The sequence below is a fragment of the Aethalodelphis obliquidens genome, unplaced genomic scaffold (assembly GCF_003676395.1).
Source record: "Aethalodelphis obliquidens isolate GAN/ISIS:26980383/991018 unplaced genomic scaffold, ASM367639v1 scaffold2, whole genome shotgun sequence".
NCBI classification, from domain to species: Eukaryota; Metazoa; Chordata; class Mammalia; order Artiodactyla; family Delphinidae; genus Aethalodelphis; species Aethalodelphis obliquidens.
In genome coordinates this window covers 54368456-54390866 of record NW_020837946.1, presented here as the reverse complement: position 1 = coordinate 54390866, position 22411 = coordinate 54368456, and the positions used below count along the sequence as shown (strand labels likewise).

The following is a 22411-nucleotide window of genomic DNA, read 5'->3' as shown; positions in this document are numbered from 1 at the left end:
CCAGTTGTTTGTCAATCATAAAATCCTTCTCTCAGCCCTCCTCTCTAAACAAACTCACCTTCTATTCTCATTAGCACGTGAACTTGTTGCTTAAATGAGCCAGTTGAGATTTAAAAAAAAAAGGTACCTTCTCATCAATTTCATCCTTGGGGAGCAGGAGGAAAATGTCACAAAAAAACACAAAAGAGCCTGTATGAATCTGAAATAAAGCTCTTATTTAAGAGTGAGAATATAGAGATGTTATGGAAACTCCCTGGGAGCAAGTACATGCCTGTACACCCGGCTAACGACATTCTTACACAAATCGGAATTGACAGGGAATATGTCTTCTGTGCTGAGGCCAGAGCTGGGAATGGTTAGTGCTGAGTGAGTGGCATCTGTTGTCTACCACCAGAGGTAGAAATCTGAACACTTCTGCCAGTACAAGTGGGTTCTGTTTTGATGACCTGTTAGTGAAACAAAAATACTGATGTTTAAAGGTAGTGGGTTTTTATTTTTCTGTTACATGTTTTCCCTTGGCAAAAATCCAAACAACGCGAGAGTCTTCAAAAAGCATTTCTAAATGATAACAGAGAATGTAAATCTGTACTTTTTGAGACTTCAAAAAGCATTTCTAAATGATAACAGAGAATGTAAATCTGTACTTTTTGTCGTCCACACTACCTTTGCCACCTGTATATTACTGCTCATAGCCATTGTATTAATGCATTTATCTGTGAGGGCTCTTTATTCCAAGTGGTTGTCTTTCCTTGATGAGTCGTCAAAACATGAAATAGGAATTTTCTTGCCATGTTACATAACGAGACAGATTCTTCAGGTTCTGCTGTGACCACTTATCAATGTTTAGAGAAATTAGTAGGTACCATTCAATACTAGGAAGAAAATTTTACTATTAGGTGAAAAATCATTCATAGAATTCAAAGGTTGATAGAAAAGGATTTGTATAGCAGTAACCAGGACTAAAAGTTAAGTACTGAATTTCTGTTTCTCAGTAAAGTTAATGAAGAATATGTAAATTGCGGGCTTCCCTGATGGCGCAGTGGTTGAGAGTCCGCCTGCCGATGCAGGGGACACGGGTTCGTGCCCCAGTCCGGGAGGATCCCACATGCAGCGGAGTGGCTGGGCCCGTGAGCTATGGCCGCTGAGCCTGCGTGTCCGGAGCCTGTGCTCCGCAACAGGAGAGGCCACAACAGTGAGAGGCCCACGTACCGCTAAAAAAAAAATAAAAAAAAAAAGTAACTTGCATAAAACGTTATCAACATTTACCATCCACCATTGGTAATTTCATCTACCATGACATCAGTGACCATACTGTGGAAATGGATGAAGACCATCCACATGAGCACAAAGGCTATTTATTCAGAGGTTGCTATATAGCAGGGGAGCCACCATCACTTGCCTTTGGCAGAAACCCAAAGGCAGATAGGAGGGTGGGAAAGTTCTATATTGAAAAATTTTTTTCAGATATGCTTGGATTGGAAATTGTTGACATGGGGAAGATGGAGGTATGCTAACTAGAAGCAGTATATCCTACACGTTTAGCTTGGGAAGTATATTTGGCTTTCTTTGGATGGTCCTGAGTTGGAAATCGAGGCAAAAATGAGGAAGCTGGCAGCCATTGACTGAGTCCTGGCAGTTCTGGGCTGATTGCTGCAGAGGCTGTGGGTGAGAGTTCTGTTGTCATATGTGGTATGGCCATTGTCTGTTTGTCCATTCAGTCTCTTAACATGAAAACCAGAATATGAAAAAAAAAAAAAGCCAGAAGATTCAAATCTGCTGAAAAGGCATCAGCATGCACTTGAAAAGTTAGTTGTTATTTAAGAAAGTCATGCCTGAAGACAATGATTTAACACACGCATCAGCAAAAGGTGCATTTTCACATCACTATGTGAAGCATAACTTTCATTCAGGTCACATGTATCTACTTCTAAATTACTTTTGCTCATATTGAGTCCAACTTTCTTACATGTACACTAACACATAGCAATAGCTGTTAGTGTGTTGGCTCCATTAGCAAAAGAATTTTGTATATAATTAAAATAATGTCAATTTTTAAAAATTGAAGTATAGTTGATTTACAATGTTTCAGGTATACAGCAAAGTGAATCAGTTATACATCTATCTATGCATCTATCCTTTTTCAGATTCTTTTCCATTATAGGTTATTACATAGTTCCCTGTGCTATACAATAGGTCCTTGTTGTTTATTTTATATATAGTAGTTTGTATATGTTAATATCAAACTCCTAATTTATTTCTCCCCCGCCCCCCCTTTCCTCTTTGGTAACCATAAGTTTGTTTTCTATGTCTGTGAGCCTATTTCTGTTTTGTAAATAAGTTCATTTGTATCATATTTTAGATTCCACATATAAGTGATATCATATGGTATTTGTCTTCCTACTTACTTGATTTAGTATGATAATCTCTAGGTCCATCCATGTTGACGCAAATGGCATTATTTCATTCTTTTTTATGGATGAGTAATATTCCATTGTGTGTGTGTGTGTGCGTGTGTGTATATCACATCGTCTTTATCCATTCATTTGTCGATGGACACTTAGGTTGTTCCATGCCTTGGCTATTGTAAATAGTGCAAAATAATGACAACTTCATACCAGTGTCATAAGACGCTTCACATAGAAAATCAATTGAAATAATTCCAAAAGTAGTTGTTTTTCATCCAACTCGTGTAATTGAAGTAAAGCATTTAGGAGTTAATTATGTCAAAAGTGAAATATCGGGCTTCCCTGGTGGCGCAGTGGTTGAGAGTCCGCCTGCCGATGCAGGGGACACGGGTTCGTGACCCGGTCCGGGAAGATCTCACATGCCGCGGAGCGGCTGGGCCCGTGAGCCATGGCCGCTGAGCCTGAGCGTCTGGAGCCTGTGCTCCGCAACGCGAGAGGCCACAACAGTGAGAGGCCCGCGTACCACCAAAAAAAAAAAAAAAAAAAAAAAATCACAGTTTTCCAATGGTTATATTCTACTTTTACTATATACCATCATTTGAATTTTAATATTTTTGAGTAGTACTTTGAAGTACTACTTTGTAAATCATTCTAGGTATCTTGCAATGGTATCAAACATTTTTATAACAAGTTCTCTAAATTTTGGTTTCACTTTGCTCAAAATCAATTGGAAATTGTTAATCTAAATATTCAATGAGTAGACTGCCAAAAACTTCAGCTTTTGAAGTTTTCAGTGAGTTGCAATTATTGAAAAGAAAACTTCCAAACAGGAAGACACTGAATTTTATCCCTTCAAGCACAAGGAAGGAACTGAACAAATAGAATGCTGAGAGCTCAAACAATGTAGATGTAACTTTTAAATTCTCTAACTGAGCTTTGGAGCATCTGGACTTGTAAGAAGAACCTTTACATTTTTTTATCTGAATGGAATGAACGAGAACAACCAATCGTTTTGCAGCATCAAAATCTGGCAAAATTTTCTAAAGAATTATAGAGACCATTTATTGGACACATTTTGTCTTATAAATCCTTTTTGTTGCTTAAGGCAATAGGATGGATAACAAAGGGACAGTACCTGTGAAAATATTGTGCTGAAATTTTACACATTTCACAACGAAAACAGTGTTATATTTTTTTTTCATTGCGGTACGCGGGCCTCTCACTGCTGTGGCCTCTCCCGTTGTGGAGCACAGGCTCTGGCCGCGCAGGCCCAGCGGCCATGGCTCACGGGCCCAGCCGCTCCATGGCATGTGGGATGCTCCCAGACCAGGGCACGAATCTGTGTCCCCTGCATCGGCAGGCGGACTCTCAACCACTGCACCACCAGGGAAGCCCCAGTGTTAGATTTTAGAATATCCTCCATTTAGAATTTGCCCCAAATTACCAAGTACCTCAGCAGTTGCAGAGAAAGTAGTTTCTCAATTGAAAATATTATGGTCTATGAGGAAGAAGCAATTGAAGATGTCAACAATCTAAATGTACTTATTGTAAACTGCAACTTCAAAGAATATTGTAGGCAATTTTAAGAAAAAAGAATGAAAAATATTAAGACCATACTAAAAAATACACATTTCAGAAAATGTCTCTCAGTGTGTCCAAATTTCCTTTTTATAAGGAAACCAGCCAGATTGGATTAGATTTAACTTACCTCTTAAAAGGAATTATCTTCAAATACAGTCACATTCTGATATTCTGGGGGTTAGGACTTTAACATATGAATTTAAGGGGGACACCATTCAGCCCCTAACAATATCCAAAGTAGTTGAAATTAGGGTCTCAAAGATATTTGTACACCCATGTTCATAGCAATATTATTCACAATAGCCAAAAGGTGGAAGCAACCTAAGTGCCCATCAGCAGATTAATAGATAAACAAAATGGAGTATGTATGTACCATGGAATATTATTCAGCCTTAAAAAGGAAATACATTCTGATACGTGGTACAGCATGGATGAACCTTGGGAACATTATGCTAAGTGAATTAAAACAGCCACAAAAAGACAAATGCTGTCTGATTCTACTTACATAAGTCATCTATACAATTTATAGAAACAGAAAGTACGAGGTTGGTTCCCAGAGGCTGTGGGGAGGGAGGAATGGGGAGTTAGTGTTTTGTTTGTTTTGTTTTGTTTTTAATATATTTATTGGAGTATAATTGCTTTACAATGGTGTGTTAGTTTCTGCTTTATAACCAAGTGAATCAGCTATACATATACATATATCCCCATATCTCCTCCCTCTTGTGTCTCCCTCCCACCCTCCCTATCCCACCCCTCTAGGTGGCCACAAAGCACGGAGCTGATCTCCCTGTGCTATGTGGCTGCTTCCCACTAGCTATCTATGGAGTTAGTGTTTAATGGGTACAGAATTTCAGTTTTGCAAGGTGAAAAGAGTTCTGGAGATTGGTTGCACAACAATGTGAACTGTATACCTAAAAATGGTTAAGATGGTAAATTTTATGTTGTGTATACTTTAAATTTAAAAATTAGATGTATATACATGTTGAACCATTGTTAATTTCCTTGTTCTGCTAATGTACTATATTTATGTAAGATGTAACCATTTAGGGACACTGAGTGAAAGGTACAGGGGACCTCTCTCTACTATCTTTGCAATTTCCTGTGAACCTATAATTACTTCAAAGCAAAAGGTTTCTTAAAATTATATTCTTGTGTTGAAAAAAAGGTAAGGAAGTTAGAGACTGCCAATTCAATCTCTTGGACTAGGATAACAGAACTTCATGGAGACAGAAATTAAAACGTTTAACCACAGCCTACCCATGGGGGTAACTTTGATCAGAAAGAAGCTTACATGCTGGGACCCAGCAGGACCAAGTAACCCATATAATGACTATTAGAAGTTATTAGCCATCAAGGAAAGCTGAATTAACAAGCTTTCTCTTTGGCATCGAGTCTTTGGTAATGATGGCCTCCTATTGAGCAAAGTTCCAAACAATATTCCCCTGCTTGTCAAATGCCTAATTTGCCCAACCGTAAACCATAAAACATAGCTCAGATTCTCTCCATGCATATCACCCAGTATCACGCTGTGAGGGCATAACTGGTAGTATTGCCTCTGGCCAAGGCCAGATTGCATCAGCAGGCTTTTCCCTCCAAATTCAGACAGAAGATTTACACTTCCCTTGGGAAAAAGTTAGTCTCCTCACCCTCAAACTGGAATCTAAAAACATCTAAAATTTATGGCTGCAGTGTGTCTCAACTACCAACTCTCTTTTTTCCTTTTAAAAAAAAAAAATTTTTTTTAAATCCCCTACCCGTATCTTGCCCTTCCCCCCTTCCCTCTACCCACTGGTAACTACTAGTTTGTTCTCTATATCTGTGAGTCTGCTTTTTTTTTGTTATAGTCACTAGTTTTTTGTATTTTTTAGATTATACATGTAAGTGATATCATACAGTATTTGTCTTTCTCTGTCTGACTTATTTCACTTAGCATAATGCCCTCCAATGTTCTAACTGACATTTTGTTAAATTTTGTTTTCTTTTTTTGGAAGAAAAATTAAGTCTTATTTATTTTTAAAACCAAATCACTAGGAAAATATATCACAGTCTTGAAGCAGCAAACAGACAGGCTATATTATCGAGTAATAAGTTGGTAAAAACACAAGGTCCTTAATAAAACGATAAGGTGCCAGAACTGGGGCAGGAACAATGCATGTTGCAAAAGTGGTATTTGGTAACGTAGGGCTGTCCCATTTTTTGCTCTAAAGGAGTCACAGCTTGCCCCTGAGTTGCTGACTTTTTCTCCTTTGACCTTTGTGTTGCCAAGGGATTGTTTCAACAGAGCTCTGTTATTACAGGGGGCAAAGTAAGCAATACTGGGTTTAGGCTTTCATTCTACTTGTTTTATGAAAACCAGATTTTTCCAAAGCCAGTACTTCATAACTCTTAATTAAGCAGCTAACAATTCCTCTTTTGCTGTTCATTTCTAATATTGGCATATAGCACAATCACAATCCCCTTTCCCTTCAAGGGTGAGTGTCACTGCAAGATTGTCTTGTCACTCAGCTGACTCTGCTGCAGACAGCCTCAGGGCTCATCATGGCTGCCAGTTAGAGGGAAAGTGTGCTTCCCCTACCAGTATGATAGCACTTCTTATATTTTCGCAGGGTCTCCAGGCTGAAAGATGTCATGTGTGAGAATTTTAAGAAATGTGCATCCACATTTTGACGGCAGAAATGAATATCCGCAAGGACCCTTTCAAAATTTTTATCCAAACTACCTCTCCCAACTCTACATCTTAAAAGTAATTTCATGCCCTTGTATGTAAAACAAAACCAAGCAAAACAAATCCCCAGAAGCCCCCTTTCCCCTTCTAAATTAGTGACCTCATGGATTTTGTTTCCAGTTTGTGGAAAATGTTGTAGTGATCCTTCTGGTAAACAGGAGATTGGCAATAAATAGAAACACCTCTCCTCACATTCCACCAGCTCATAAGCAGGTGAGGTGAACCTGCCAGCCTGCTGGTATCTGTGTACTAAGAGAATCTGGTACCTTGGAGGGCTCTGGTTTGGTACAAGGGAGGCTCCCTGTTGCCAGGAAAAGCACTTGAAATTCAGGCTCACAAAAACTCTCCTGTGCCATCTCTGACCCAAATTTTAGCACCAGGTTTTTCCACTTTCTAGGATTCAAACACAAAGGAACCAGTGTCCAGAGGCAAGTGACATAGGCCTTAAACTTGCTGCCATCCTTAATTTCCTCATTCATAAACTTTCCTTAGAAAACCCAAATCCCCATTCCCCTTTTTAAATACATTCCTGCCTTCAGCCCCGATGGCCAATAGCAGACATCTATTTCCCAATGGTTGAGAGAGACTCCTTCATCTTCTTGGTCATGACTGGGATGAGGTTCACGTGTTCATCCACACACTTGGTCACGCAACTCTCCAGCTGCCGCTTCACCTGAAGCTCTTTACGCCCCGCATCTACTGAATCTTTGGCTTTGTCGTTGCAATGCATAGTGCACCATTCCAGGCGGTCCTGGAACTTCTGCAACTCGCTGGTCACCAGGGCCTGGCGTTGAGCCAGAGGTGCATGGCAGCACTCAATGCACTGGTGCATTTGCTGCATGGTGGCCTGGCTGTCCTCACAACAGCCGGTGATGCACCAGAACATGAGGCCCTGCATCTTCCAGTGTTCTCTCTCTCCATCCTTTTCACCATAGAGTTCACTGCCTCCTGCACTCGGAGCTGCTGCAGCTCCGCCATGACAACCCCACCCTGCTACCTGCAGCGCCGGTGCCCACGTGGACTCCCCTTGTTAAGTGTTTTGAGTTTGTTTTTGTAGGGTTTTTTTTTTTTTTTTGCTGTCTTTTGTTCTCTTTCTTTAAATAAACAAATTGTTTATTTAATAAATATATTAAATAAGTAAATAATACATAAGATTTCAGGCTTCAAAGAGTTGATAATGTTATGGACTGTTACAAGATGGGCAGTTTGAAAATAGTGATATTTAGACCGGTAGGTATACTGGTTTGTCCAGTGGAATATGTTTTTTCTGATCTGGTTAATCAGTATTATGTGATATTATTGCTACCCAGTGCATCGTAGTCCATTTCTATTAAGACCACCACCAACATGTGTGACACAAGTGAAGAAAGTTGCATGAATTAAATTCTATGACTTTTAATTCTGAGCCAAATTCTACGCCTTGAATCCTGAATCAAAGTCTAGAACTTTAAGAGACTTGGATTTATTAGAAGAGTGTGGTGAGAGAAGGGCTTCCTCCCTTTTTTATTTTAACCTTTCTTCTTTTGTTCTCTTCTCTTGTGATTTGATGACTATCTTAATGTTAAGTCTGGATTAATTTTGTGTGTGTGTGTGTGTATCTACGACAGGTTTTTGGTCTGTGCTTACCATGAGGTTTTTATATAGCAATCTGTATATACATGATTGTTTTAAGTTGCTGATCTCTTGATTTCAAATGCATTTTTAAACTCTGCATTTGTACTCTCCTCCCCTCTTGATTACTGTTTTTTTATATTGTATTTTACATTTGTTTTGTGTATCTCTTAACTGCTTATTTGTGGATATAGGTGATTTTAGTACTTTTAACTTTCCTGCTAACTTTGTGTGTGAGCTCACCTCTATTGGTGAGTTTTTCATTTTGTTTCTAGTTGTGGCCTTTTCTTTTTCACCTAGAGAAATTCCTTTACCATTTGTTGTAAAACTGGTTTGGTGGTGCTAAACTCCTTTAGCTTTTGCGTGTCTGTAAAGCTTTTGATTTCTCCATCAAATCTGAATGAGAACCCTGCTGGGTAGAGTATTCTTCTTGTAGGCTTTTCCCTTTTATCACTTTAACTATATCGTGCCACTCCCTTCTGGCCTGCAGATTTTCTGCTGAAAAATCAGCTGATACAGCCTGTGGGTGTTCCCTTGTATGTTATTTGTTGCTTTTCCCTCACTGCTTTTAATATTCTCTCTTTATCTTTAATTTTTGTAATTTTAATTACAGTGTGTCTTGGTGTGTTCCTCATTGGGTACAGAGGTACAGTCCCACACTGTATGGGACTCTGCACTTCCTGGACTTTGGGTGACTTTTTTCTTTCCCAGGTTAGGGAAGTTTTCAGCTATTATATTTTCAAATATGTTCTCAGAATATGTTTCTCTCTCTCTTCATCTTGTTTCAAATAAATATGCTTCTCTCTCTCTTCATCTTCTGGGGCCCCAATAATGCAAATATTAGTGCACTTGATGTCGTCCCAGAGGTCTCTTAAACTGTCCTCATTTCTTTTCATTCTTTTTTCTGTTCAGCGGCAGTGGTTTCCACTACTCTGTCTTCCAGCTCCCTGATCCATTCCTCTGTATCATTTAGTCTACTGTTGATTCCTTCTAGTGTATTTTTCATTTCAGTTATTGTATTCTTCGTCTCTGTTTGGTTGTGCTTTACATTTTCTAACTCTTTGTTAAAAACTTCTAACTTCTTGCGCTGTGCATCCATTCTTCTCCCGAGTTCTTTCATCACCTTTACTCTGGACTCTTTCTCTGGTAGATTGCCTGTCTCCACTTGGCTTAGTTCTTTTTCTGGGGTTTTATGTTGTTCCTTCATCTTGAACATGTTCCTCTGTTGCCTCATTTTTTTCTAAATTGCTATTTGTATTTTTATGTATGTGGTAAGTTAGTTTCTTTACCTTGGAGAAGGGGCCCTCTGTAGGAGACGTCCTATGCATCCCAGCAGTGCTCTCCCCTCTCATCACCCAGGCTCTAGGGATTACCCCTAAGAGGGCTTCATGGGTCCTTCTGTTGTAGTGGGCTGACTATGTGTGTGGTCTGGTAGGTTTGGTTGGCCCCTAACCCTGTTGACTGTCAGGCCCTGCCTTGTGCAGATGCTGCTGGTTAGGGGGGCCTTGTCATGAGGCAGCTGGTTGTGGAATCCTAGGGGGCCCTGGGGCTAGTGCTGGCTCACTGGTGGGCAGAGTCAGGGTCCAGAACACTCCAGAGCTGTTGCCCCCGCCATTGGCAGGTGAAGCCAGGTCCTGGGGTTAGTGCTGGACACTGGTACGCAGAGCCGGGTCCTAGAGCTGGCTTCAGCACCCAGGGATCCCATAGCTGCTGTCAGATTTCTGGTGGGGAGGTGTTGGTTCCTCCCACCAACACCTTGTTGGTCGGGTATGAGGTCCAGGGTGTCCTGAAGCTTGTATTGGCCTGCTAGTGGGCAGGGCCAGGGCCCAGGTGGTCCCAAGTAGGGTCTGGCCTACTGTGGGCAGGCTGAGTCCACAGTCTGTGGGATTGTAGTCTTCTTGGGTCTAGTGTCTGCCCCCTGGTGGTTGAAGCTGGTCTAGAGGTTAGTGTAGGCTTCCTGGAGGGCAGGGCTGGTGCCTGTCCAGTGGTGGGTGGAGCTGGGTCTTGGCCCTCTTGTGGGCAGGGCCGTGTCTAGGGGCATGTCTAGAGGTACCTACAGCCTGTTGGGTGAGGCAAGGTCTTGGCGCTAATGAGCTAGAGGGAGGATCTGAAGATGGCGGCCGCCAGCATCAGTGTTACACAGTAGAATGTGTAACACAGCCAAATATGGCTGCTGCCAGTGTCTGTGTCCCCCAGGGTGAGCCACAGCCACCCCCATCCCCTCACTCCCACCCCCCACCACTACCCTTCCAATCCCCTAGCCCCACCCCAGCCCACCTCTCTGGGAGACTTTCCAAGACCAGCAGGTAGGTCTGGCCCAGGCTCCTAGCAAATTATTGCTTTGCCCTGGATCTGTGAGATTTTGTGTGCACCCTTTAAGAGGTTAGTCTCTCTTTCCCCCAGTCCTATGGGGCTCCAAAAATTAAGCCCCACTGGCCTTCAAAGCCAAATGCTCTGGGGGCTCATCTTCCTGGTGCAGGATCCCTGGGCTGGGGAGCCTGGCATGGGGCTCAGAACTCTCACTCCTATGGGAGAACCTCTGTAGTATAATTATTCTCCAGTTTGTGGGTTGCCCAGGGGTATGGGACTTGATTATATCATGAGTCCACCTCTGCTACCCAACTTGTTTTGGTTCCTTCTTTTTTGTCTTTAGTTGTAGAAGATCTTTCCTCTTTTAACAACACCTGTGTTTACATTGGGCCCATCTGGATAATCCGGGATATTGTCCTATTTTATTTCATTATTATTTTAAAAATTTCTTTATTTTTATTTATTTAGTTTTGGCTGTGTTGGGTCTTTGTTGCTGCACACGGGCTTTCTCTAGTTGTGGTGAGCAGGGGCTACTCTTCATTGCAGTGTGTGGGCTTCTTATTGCGGTGGCTTCTCTTGTTGCAGAGCATGGGCCCTAGGCATGTGGACTTCAGTAGTTGTGGCACGTGGGCTCAGTAATTGTGGCTCGCAGGCTCAGTAGTTGTGGCACATGGGCTTAGTTGCTCCACAGCATGTGGGATCTTCCTGGACCAGGGCTTGAACCTGTGTCCCCTGCATTGGGAGGTGGATTCTTAACCACTGCATCACCAGGGAAGCCCTATTGTCCTATTTTAAAGTCAGCTGATTAGCAACCTTAATTCGCTTTTGCCATGTAACCTAACATATTCACAGGGTCAGGCCTGTGCACATCTTTGAGGGGCCATTATTCTACCTACCACAGACAAGTTTAAAGATTGTTGAATAAATTCATGCTAGACAGAAAAGTGGGCCTTAGGAATTCACTTTTTCATTCTACCAGTATTTATTGAGTGCTTACAAATTATCAGGAACTGTTCCAGGTGCTGCCATTAAAATAGAAAGCAAGGTGGACTGGTCTTTGTCTTCACTGAGTTCACAGTATAGTGTCCATACAGTTATAATATATTTTTTAAAAACTCCTGTTAAAATGAAACAATACAGCAACATAATTAACTTTTACTGAAAATCTTTAGCCCCACTGGATTCATAAAAGAAATTGTCTATAACTGTCTTTTCTTAAACTGTCTTTTCTAAGTATAGAAAAGACAGTTTTCTAACTGTCTTATACTAAACTGTCTTTTCTTTTCCTTATCTGGTTCAATTTCAAGGTTATATAATAGTAGTTGCTACAAAATAGTTGAATCATTTTCATTCCATCTGTTTTTTGGAACAATTCATACAAAAGAGGAATCATTTGTTCTTTGAAACTTTGATTCAACTCATCTCTAAGATTGTTCAGACCTGAGCTTTTTAATTTTTTTTGAGGTTTCCATATCCAGTTCAATTACTTTAATGGTCAGTAGTCTATTCAGATGTCTGGGGTTACATGGGTTACACGTTGTTAACATGTGTCAATTTCATCCAGGTGCTGAAAGTTCTTGCTGCACAGTTGCTCATATGGGTTTACCTTTTCTTAAAATTTTCTGTGTCTGCAATTATTTTCCACTTTTTATTACACATTTTGTTTCTTTGCCTCTTCTCTCTCTAGGATGGTTTGTTTTTCTCTTAACAAATTCTGCCAGAGGTCTGTGTAGTAGGATTGTCTGTGGTTTCACTAATAATCCCCAATATTTTTGCTCTTTTTCTTGATTTTTCTTTTGTTTGCCCTTATGTCCCTCCTTGTTCTCTTTGCTCTATTTGTTAGCCTTCTGTAATCTCTGATTTCTGAGATTATTTTTCTTGTATTTTTATTCAAATATACTTAGAGTTATATTTCTCTTTAGGTACTGCTTGTTGTGTTGCAAAAATGTTCACATGTGGTTTCATGTCATTCAGCACTAAATATTTGGGGACTTTTGCTTATAATTTTGTCTTTAACCCAAATATTACATTGTTTATCTTATTTATTTTTTACCAACCATACATTTAAAAAAATTATTTTCCCCTTTTCCTGTCTTCCATTGGACAAGTGCAAATCTATTTTGCTGGAATGAAGTTGTGTTTCGATTTCTAATCTTCTGGTGGTGTTCCCTAATTATTAAGACTCATTCTTTCCCCAGCAGTTTCTAAACTGTGTACGTTTCCTCCCCATGCCCTCTCCTCCCTCATCCCGCACCCCTTGCACATCTACTATCTTAGTTCCCCGAGGGGCTCACTGCTCCCAGCTCTTCGTTTCCAAGCAGTTGCCACGCCCACTCCAATCCCTTGGGCCAGTCCTCTCGTTCTCGGCCCCAAAGCCCTCCCAGCTCCCCGCCTCCCAACCCGGCGACCCCGCCCCTCAAGGAGCAGTACTCTAGGGCTGCCTTCCCAAGGGTTGCTGTCGGCTAGGAGGGCGGAGTCTCCGGGCCCTGCTCCCGGTTCGTGCCGCTGCTCCCTGTGGCTCGCCCTGGGACCTACTGTCCCCCAGACTCCCGCACCTGCATGTCCTGCCCGACCCCTCCCTTCCTAAAGGATTTCTCGAGGGTCCCGATACATGGAAGCCTGGTCTGCCCCGCGCAGCCTCTCCCATCCCCAGCATGGCCGTCCTGGTCTCTGACATCGTTTGTTGAAAAAGGGAGAGAACGAACGTCAGGCTCACACAAGGCAGGATTGAGCAGTGGTGGCTGAAGAAAGAGCGGCAGCTTGAATTTCAGTTTTCTTGTGAGGAATTTTCCAGAAAAGGTATCTTCACTGTGAAATAGGTATAGTAAATATCGATCTTGCCCTGGTAGTAGCACTTGGCTATGGTTTTTCCTTCAGGTTTTACAATACTGTACAGAGGGGGCCAGTACCAGTCCTTCAAAGGGAAGGTGCTCTGTTGGTAAAGATACCGATTGCCTCCTCTTGGACTAACGGTCACACTGATGAATATGGGTGTTAAAAAAAAAAAAGTTTGTTTCTCACATGAATGAAAAGGAAATTTCCTTTCGTCTATCTCAGGCTCCCTTCAAGAGTAAAGTCAAGGTTACTTAACATGCAAAATTAAATACTGACCTCATTTCAAATGAAATAAAATTCATTGCTTGATCAGCATCCCCTTGGAGCAGTTTATATTAATGGAATTATCTTTTATTACCCGAGTAAATTGATTTAGGATGATACAGTTTACCTAAAAAGCAGTAATATTTACAGGTCCTGAAATTAAATGCTAAGGGAAAACATGATTTCTTTAAACCGGGTAGGGGGACAAGCCTAAGGGAGTTTTACTCTAACGTCTACCACATTCAGTGGACCTTCAGCTTGATCTCGGCTTGGTCATTCTTGCATGAGCTCTGCTTTGCCTGTGATTCCACTCTGAGCTCACTGACCGCGAGAGCACGAAGCAGAAGGTAGCTCATATCTTCTGCCTAAGACTGGGTGTGGTTTGTGAGTGGATGGAATAGTAGTTTGGAGGATTTGAGGAGAGGGGTGGCCCACGTGCTGTGTGTCTTCCCCTAGTGACCAATGTGCTGAAGTTTCTATGGTTCAAGGCAGTTGCTAAGTTTTAAATGATCAGCAACAAGGTAAAGCTCGCTCATGTGAACACATCCTGTGTGTACAGCACCAATTCTGGAAGCTTGACGTGTGAAAAGATGTGATACACTTTATACCCAGAAGGAGTAAGACAAGATCTTAGGAATAAGGTAGGAAAAAAATAAAAACAAAAGGTGCATGCATTGTGTCAAAACTGTGCTATAAGCTAATAAGAATTATAAAAACTTACAGATTGAGGTAAAAATTAATGTTTTCCAAAGTGTGGGTTCCTCTCAGCTAATCCCACAAGGTATTTAAAGAATTCTGACATCAAAATAAATTTGGAGGGCTTCCCTGGTGGCGCAGTGGTTGAGAGTCTGCCTGCCAATGCAGGGGACACGGGTTCGTGCCCCGGTCCGGGAAGATCCCGCATGCCGTGGAGCGCCTGGGCCCGTGAGCCTTGGCCGCTGAGCCTGTGCGTCCGGAGCCTGTGCTCCGCAACGGGAGAGGCCACAACAGTGAGAGGCCCGCGTACCACCACAAAAAAAAAAATTTGGAAAATGCTACTCACTGTATCCCAGCTGTGATATTTTAAAGGGACCTGATAAGACCTATCATAAATAAACTTCTTTAACCCAGAGTTTACCAACTGTATTTATATATGGAATCTTTAAAAATTATTATTATTAGTATAAAAGCTATTAAAAATAAGCTGTGGAACACACTTTCTGAAACACTGTTCTAGAATTACATTCTATATGGCAATGAGAAGCTCATGAGGGAACCTGTCAGAATGGTAGGATTAAATCGTTATTAAGATGAAAGAATAAGGTGAGAAAGTGATAACAGTGATTATAACCTGTTAACTGGAGTTCCCAATGAAAGAAATAGATGAGATAAAATTCAAGGGGGTGTGAGGGTTGTTATGTGTCAATTTGGCTGGGCCATGGTACCCAGCTATTTGGTCAAACATCACTCTGGATGTTTCTGTGGAGGTATGTTTTGGATGAGATTAACACTTAAGTCAGTGGACTTTGAATAAAGCAGATTATCCTCCATGAGCAGTGTGTCTATTAGAACATTTATATGTGTGATTTGCATTATGGCTTTTTTTTGGACAGTGCTGATCGAAACTGTTAAGTAACAACCAAAGGTCTCAGTATCAGTTAAGAAAAAAGGCCCATCATCAGACAATACAGTGCAGATGGTAAGAAGAGGAAGTGCTGTAGAGATTCAGAGAATGCCATAAATTACCTTGGGTCCTTTCCTTGGGCCAGACTTTTTTTTTTAGAAATTATTACTTATTTTTCAGCTGTGTCAGGTCTTAGCTGCGGCACGCCAGATCTTCGTTGAGGCATGCGGGATCTTTAGCTGCGGCGTGCGGGCTCTTCGTTTTGGCGTGCAGGTTTTCTCTTCTCTAGTTGTGGCGTGTGGGCTCCAGGGCGCGTGGGCTCTGTAGTTTGCCGCGCTGCATGCAGGCTCTATTGTTGAGGCACACGGGCTCAGTAGTTGTGGCTATGGCGCGTGGGCTTCGTTGCCCCGAAGCATGTGGGATCTTAGTTCCCTGACCAGGGATCGAACCCGCATCCCCGGCATTGGAAGGCGGATTCTTTACCACTGGACCACCAGGGAAGTCCCTGGGGCAGAGTTTTTAATGTTTACTCTGCTGATCCCATAAGCCTGTACCTCAAGGCAGTTGAAATGTTATAGAAGGAATTTATGTTTGAGTGAGTCATCCCAATATCATAGCTTTGTAAGGAGAATGCCTTACACTGTGTGTATCTTCAAGGTTTTCAAAATACTTGCACATTCATTATCTCATTTAATCTTCCTAATGATCTGGGAGGAAGGTAGAGCGGGTTATCCCTATTTCACTGGTGAGGAAATTGAGGCTTAAAGAGTCTGTGTGATGCAAAGAACATTGGAATTAAGGATGCTGTTGAACAGTGACTCCGAGTGATCAAATACTATGAGGTCCTGGAAAGAACACTGGATTTGGACTCAGAAGGCTCAGTTCTTCCCAGATGGATGATTTTAGGTATTCTTACCTGTCTACCTAAGTTTCATTTATTCAGCTGTAAAATGGGATAAACCTATCCCAGAGGGTTGAGGTGAGCATTAATTGAGATAATCCATGTAAAACACTTGACACAGTAACTAAATCCCAGGAATCTCTTGGTAATTTAACTCTTAGTAGTAGTATGAAATTATATTTTAATATCATTCAAATTAAGGGTAAATATCTAGGTGTAGCAAGGTTCTAATACCATCCTTTAGTACTCCAGTCTAGGAGGTTATCCTTCTAAATGCTCTGCAAAACACTGCTCTGTATATCCCTTTAGTTGATAATAGGGGTTCCATTTAGAATTATAGGCATGTAACTTGCAGGCATGACAACAGGATTCAGAGAGTTATAAGTGAATATGCCTCATTTTCTAAATGAGGAAATGGAACTTATTAAGATAAATTATCTAATACTTGGATATGAGGCAAAAAAAAAAATAGTGGGTGGCATGTCCTTTCAGTGACATGGGAGTGAAGGCTATGCTAGGATTAGCCAGGGTAATGTACTTCACCTTGCTGCTTTTCCTTGGTTTAAGTTTCCAGACTTAGTGATGATGCATGTTAACTTGTAGACTTTTTTTTTTTCCTGGTAGAAGTGCAGATTTCTGCCTAGTGGAACAGACAACCCCCAAAGTTATAGTTTAAACAGTTTTGTATCTCACCCAGCAATCTCATTCTCCTATAAAGAAATGCCCTAGCTCCACAAATGCTTTTTGAACTGGCCAGGGCATCTTACTAGTTCCCTCATTATTGAATGAATTGAATAAAATCTTTGACATGCACCATCTAGAATGTGTCTCTGGATTCACCCCCTCTCAGGTTCACAGTCTGTGCTGTCGTCCAATGTCTGAAAACACCTGCCTTGTGTCTTTTGTCCAGTTTCATAGTTGTTTACAGAGGGAGGGCTGGCCCGGAATCTATTATTCCTTCATGCTGGAAGTCAATTACTCTTATATTAGAGATGAGGAAACAGAGGAATGGAAAGGTTTAGCAACTTGTCCGGAATCACGCAGCAGTTTAAATGTTGGAGCTGGAATTCAAGCCTAGGCAGACTGACTTCAGAGCTGCTCACTTAATTACTGTGCCATGTAGCTTCTCAGAAAAATGGCTTTATATATACATGTAAAATGTTTTGTCTGGTGTCAGGAAACAGTAAGTCCTTAATAAAGTCTAGCTATATTATTCTTTAAAACTCTGAAGCTCAGTATAAATGTGTTCTTAGCCCAGTGCTTAGAAGCAGAAGATGGTGGATAGGACAAAAGTACCACCACATGAGTTGGTTCTCTTGATCAGTACTAATCTTTATTACCATCCTACCATTAGCAAATGAAAAGAGGGCATTTGCTTAAGTCCTTTTTATTTGCATGAACCAAATATTAAATCCTTAGCCTGCTTTTTTTTGCCATTAAAATCTTTATTCATTAGAAATATAGAGCAAAACAGAAAAATCCAAGCAATAAGGCATAGATGGTACTCCTATCAATTTCTGAATTTCGAATCAATAAATACTGTGCAGTAACGCACCCATCTGGCCATGAAGCAGATTGCAATGGAATGAAGGTACAAGCTCATGAATAGGAATGCAAATATTTGTAATAGCACCCAGCACTGAATCTACCATCTATTTATTTATTTGTTTATTTATTTGTGTGTATGTATGTATATATGGCTGTGCTGGGTCTTCAGTTGCTGCACATGGGCCTCTCTCCAGTTGCGGTGAGTGGGGGCCACTCCTCGCTGCGGCGTGCGGGCCTCTCACCTTGGTGGCCCCTCCCGTCGCAGAGCACAGGCTCCAGGCGCGCGGGGCCCCAGCAGTCGTGGCTTAAGGGCTCTAGAGCGCAGGCTCAATAGTTGTGGCAAACGGGCTTCAGTAGTTGGGCTGCAGAGCACAGGCTCAGTAGTTGTGGCGCACGGGCTTAGTCGCTCCGCGGCATGTGGGATCTTCCCGGACCACGGCTCAAACCCGTGTCCCCTGAACTTGCAGGCGGATTCCCAACCACTGCACCTCCAGGGAAGACCCTACCATCTAATTTCCAATCTACTACCTAAATTTTTCATTTCATACAAAAATTTATAAGGGAGACATTTTTATTTTTTTTAAATTTTTTTTAAGGGAGACATTTTTAAACCCATGCCTTTCTTTGACTTTAGCCCATATACTTAAATATTTAGTTTGCCTCTGTCTTGTGCCTCTTTTTTCTTGAGATACATATAAAATTTCCCCAAACCTCAGTTATATCTACTAGCACAAAATGCAACAGACACACTGCAGTTATCCACTCACTCTGATTAGCATAGGAAGGAGAACTAGCTTGTTCTGGTCTCCTTCCCATAACACCCACTCTTACCTCATACCAGACAAGCAGACACATATGCCATCCATGAACCTTGACCTCTCTGAATAGCAGCTGCCAGATCTTCATTGCACGTTGTTCTCTGTAGATGGTTAGAATTGATACGTTTGAACCTAAATAAATTTACAAAGGCAAATGCAGAAATCAGGAAATGGTAAATTAAACAGAATAAGCGCAAGACTTGGTTTATTGTTATCTTCCCACAAGCCCAAACTTCCCTTTTCTGGTATCAGCTTTATCTGTGGCAGAAAGCCATCATTATCTCCTATCTGTCAATAATTCTGAATATGTTGTCAAGCTAGTAAAATGTTCAGAGTGGACCACATCGTCAGTAGTTCCACAAATTGACAGTTTTTCAGGTAAAGCTGTACTTGAATGCATCAAAATAAGTTGACTTTTTTCCCCTACTCTATTAAGAGCTGCTGCTTAGTTCTAATACTCAGAAGCGTTCAAGGTTGGAATCTATACTTTTTAGAACTCATATTACAATGTGGCTTCTTAAAAATCTTCCCAGATTTTTAACTGTCCTTTGGCCCTTGAAGTGCAGTGTTATTCTAGATGTAGCCTTACTCATGACAGGCTTTGTCCTCAAATTAGGATCACTTCTATTTCATTTCCTGAATGTCCTTTGGATGTCAAGAAGAGTCTTTTCAAAATCCCAATGTGCCCTGCCACCGGAGCAATACACACACCAACCACACAGACCTACAAAAGCATTTTTGTTTTAATAAAAGGCAAAAGACATATGATCTAAAGAGAAATAAAAGTACCTTAGAGTTGTAATGTTTTTGATAAGTAACATGATTTATCTGATTTTTCTTTTCACCCTAAACTATAACTCCATATCTCAGGTTGGGCTCTGCAGGGAGCAGACTCTGAGGAAGAGACAGTGGCAGGACGTTTATTTAGGGAGTGCTTTGGGGATCACCATCTTTGAAAGGAATACAAAGAAATTGGGATTGGACAGGAGGAGAAGTTGGATTGCGATACAGTCTCAACAAAGTTATCAGCTGGACCCCTAGGAAACTCTGAAGCTGATGGGCCCTTTGGAATTGCCCCAAATTGGAGCAAGACGGTGAGGTCTTTGTTGACCAGTCAGTGGAGGCAGGCTGCCCAAAAAAGAGGATGTGACCTTGGATGCAGTGACTCTTTTCAACTGAGGCAATTCTGAAGAGGGGTGATAGCTAGAACTGCCTTCACGTACATGCAACTCATGTAGTCACACAAGACCCATACTCAAAAAAACCCACACTTAGTTTAACACCCTGCTGTCTCTGTCCTAAAATTCTTTATAATTTTTGGCCAAGGAGTCCTAGATTTTCATTTGGCAGTGGGCCCTACAAATTATATAATTGGTCCTGCTGACCGCTGAGGACTGCCCACCGGCAGCACTCCCTGCAGCTGGGATGATTAAGTGCTTCCTTAAGCCCTTAAGTGGGATCTGGGTGATAGACCACAATGATAGTCCAGCCCTTGCATTGCTTGAATCCACTTAGAATAAGTTCTGGGAGCATTCTCCAGGATTCCAGCCTCTTTCCCTAGAGGAAACATAGAAGAAGTTAGTGAAATAAACTACAGTCCCCGACACTGAAACTAGTCTCGGGGCTACAGCTGATAATCACCTTTCTCCTGGGACTGCTGTAAGTTGACATGCCACCAAGTGGCTGATTGGTTTCCTGAGGGATTGGGGACTCCGTGTCGGTCTCTGTTACTGGCAGGCTGAGCATTCAGCAGTGAATGTAACTAGATCAGCCTAGGTATGTGGGCACCCATCCCTCTGGGTCAGCTGTAGCCTCCAATCCTGCTACAGTGGCTATTCCATCCCAGACACTGGATGATGGATGTCGTTTTGTCAACTTGGTTGTTCAGGGCCTCTTCCATCATGGATCCTTTATGGTATGGATCAACAGGCAGTACGAAGCTCTTCACACTTTGTGCCTGTCCATGTAGCTTTATCTCAGATCTCCTTGTCCCTAGTCTTCCAGTCTATTTCTTTTCAGGCCCCTGCCAGCTGGCCACACCAATTGCCACTGCTCAAGTATATTCTAATCTTGGGCCACTTTCCACGCAAATGGATGGCAAGGTGTACTGCCTGAAACTCTGCCCTTTGGGAGGATCTCCCCTCATCACTATCTTTCAAGGCCACCCCTTTGTGGGCTGTAGTATAGCCATCGTGTATTTTCATTTTGTGCCATGTACTGGCCTTACCTATCCACGATTCAAATTCAGGCATTTTTCTCTTCCATCAACTGGCCACACAGGGTCACTGGCAACAGGTGTGAACTGCGGGAGAGGCACCGGTGCAACAGTGGTGCCTGGACTTGGGAGTCCAGGCTGCCTGCTTATGTAGCATACTGTGCCCTCTGGCCATATTTGTGTTTGCTCCTAGATGTATCTTCCATGTTACAATGGTTTGCGACATGACTCAACCCAACCTTATGACTTTATGGGACTGAAAGAACCCAGCTCATTATTGGTGGTTTTGGCTACATGGCTACCAAGCATCCCATCATAAGGTGCTACATCTCTACCATGGCACACTGGCACATCAGGAGCTGTTGAGAGGTGTTTACTTCTCCGCTATAGATGGCATGGTCTTGATCCAGAATCCTTGGCATCCGCATTGTGATTTTCCCATTGGAACTTGTCATAAACTCCACACAGCATATTTCCCCACTACTGATGCATCTAATGCAACAGGCATAGTTGCCTGTTCAGCCTATTTGAGTCACTCACCTAACATGGTTAACAGTATAACCAATTAGATTGGTTAAGAGCCTTGACAAAATGCTGTTAAAGAACACCTGATGGTGCAGGTAACTCCCTAGCACAGCTGGACAGTCTGACAGAGGTGGCATTTGAACAGTATTTTTTCTTTTTTTTTTTTTTTGCGGTACGCGGGCCTCTCACCGTTGTGGCCACTCCCGTTGCGGAGCACAGGCTCCGGACGCGCAGGCTCAGCGGCCACGGCTCACGGGCCCAGCTGCTCCGCGGCATGTGGGATCTTCCCGGACCGGGGCACAAACCCGTGTCCCCTGAATCGGCAGGCGGACTCTCAACCACTGCGCCACCAGGGAAGCCCTGAACAGTATTTTTAAGAACACATGCTTCCTCCATAGCCCGAAGTAGAGAAAGCATAGGCAGAAGGAAGAGCATGGCTTCTGGGTACCTTATACTCAGATCTCATCATTTTTTCAGTACATTTGAACTGCTTAGAACCCAAGTACATTGCCCTTTCCCCCTGTTGGACCTCATCTTCTTCTTCCAACACCTTATGAAACCTCCCCCCAACTTATCCTCTTCACGGTGGGCATTTTACTGTGCAAAAGGGTCTGATGTCGTCTCTAAAGTGAGTCCATTGTGCCCTGTCTATATTCCAGAGCATTCATAAACACCCAAGGTTAATCCGATCTTAATGCTCCACTTTGTGCCTAAACTTGTTTCCAGTCTTTGTGTGTTCCTTAACCTCACCCCCAAAATAACTGAAATCTTGATTTAATTGATGTACACATGGCTTATAACGTGAAACTAAGTTAAATGCTCTTTACAGCTTTAAACAAGTTACACACACTGGTTTCCCTTTATTATGTAGGTTTATTCTTCTCAAAGGATTGCACTCAGGTTATCCTCTTTTTTCCAGACAGAAAAACATTTGTTACATACTTCCTGCTAGACTGACACTTGAGGTTGTCAACATCTACCTTTATCACTGAGCGCTCTCTTCCTCTCTGAGGTATTCCCTGATCTACAGGTGTAGCACTCTCAGCTGGCACTGACAGATGGCAGACTTG

The 22411-nt window shown here is 42.1% G+C and overlaps 1 pseudogene; it reads right to left on the bottom strand.

Annotated features, from left to right (window-relative positions):
* Nucleotides 1-7273: 7273 nt before the first annotated feature.
* Nucleotides 7274-7689, bottom strand: LOC113624818 (protein FAM136A pseudogene; annotated as a pseudogene).
* Between the last annotated feature and the right edge of the window lie 14722 nt (nucleotides 7690-22411).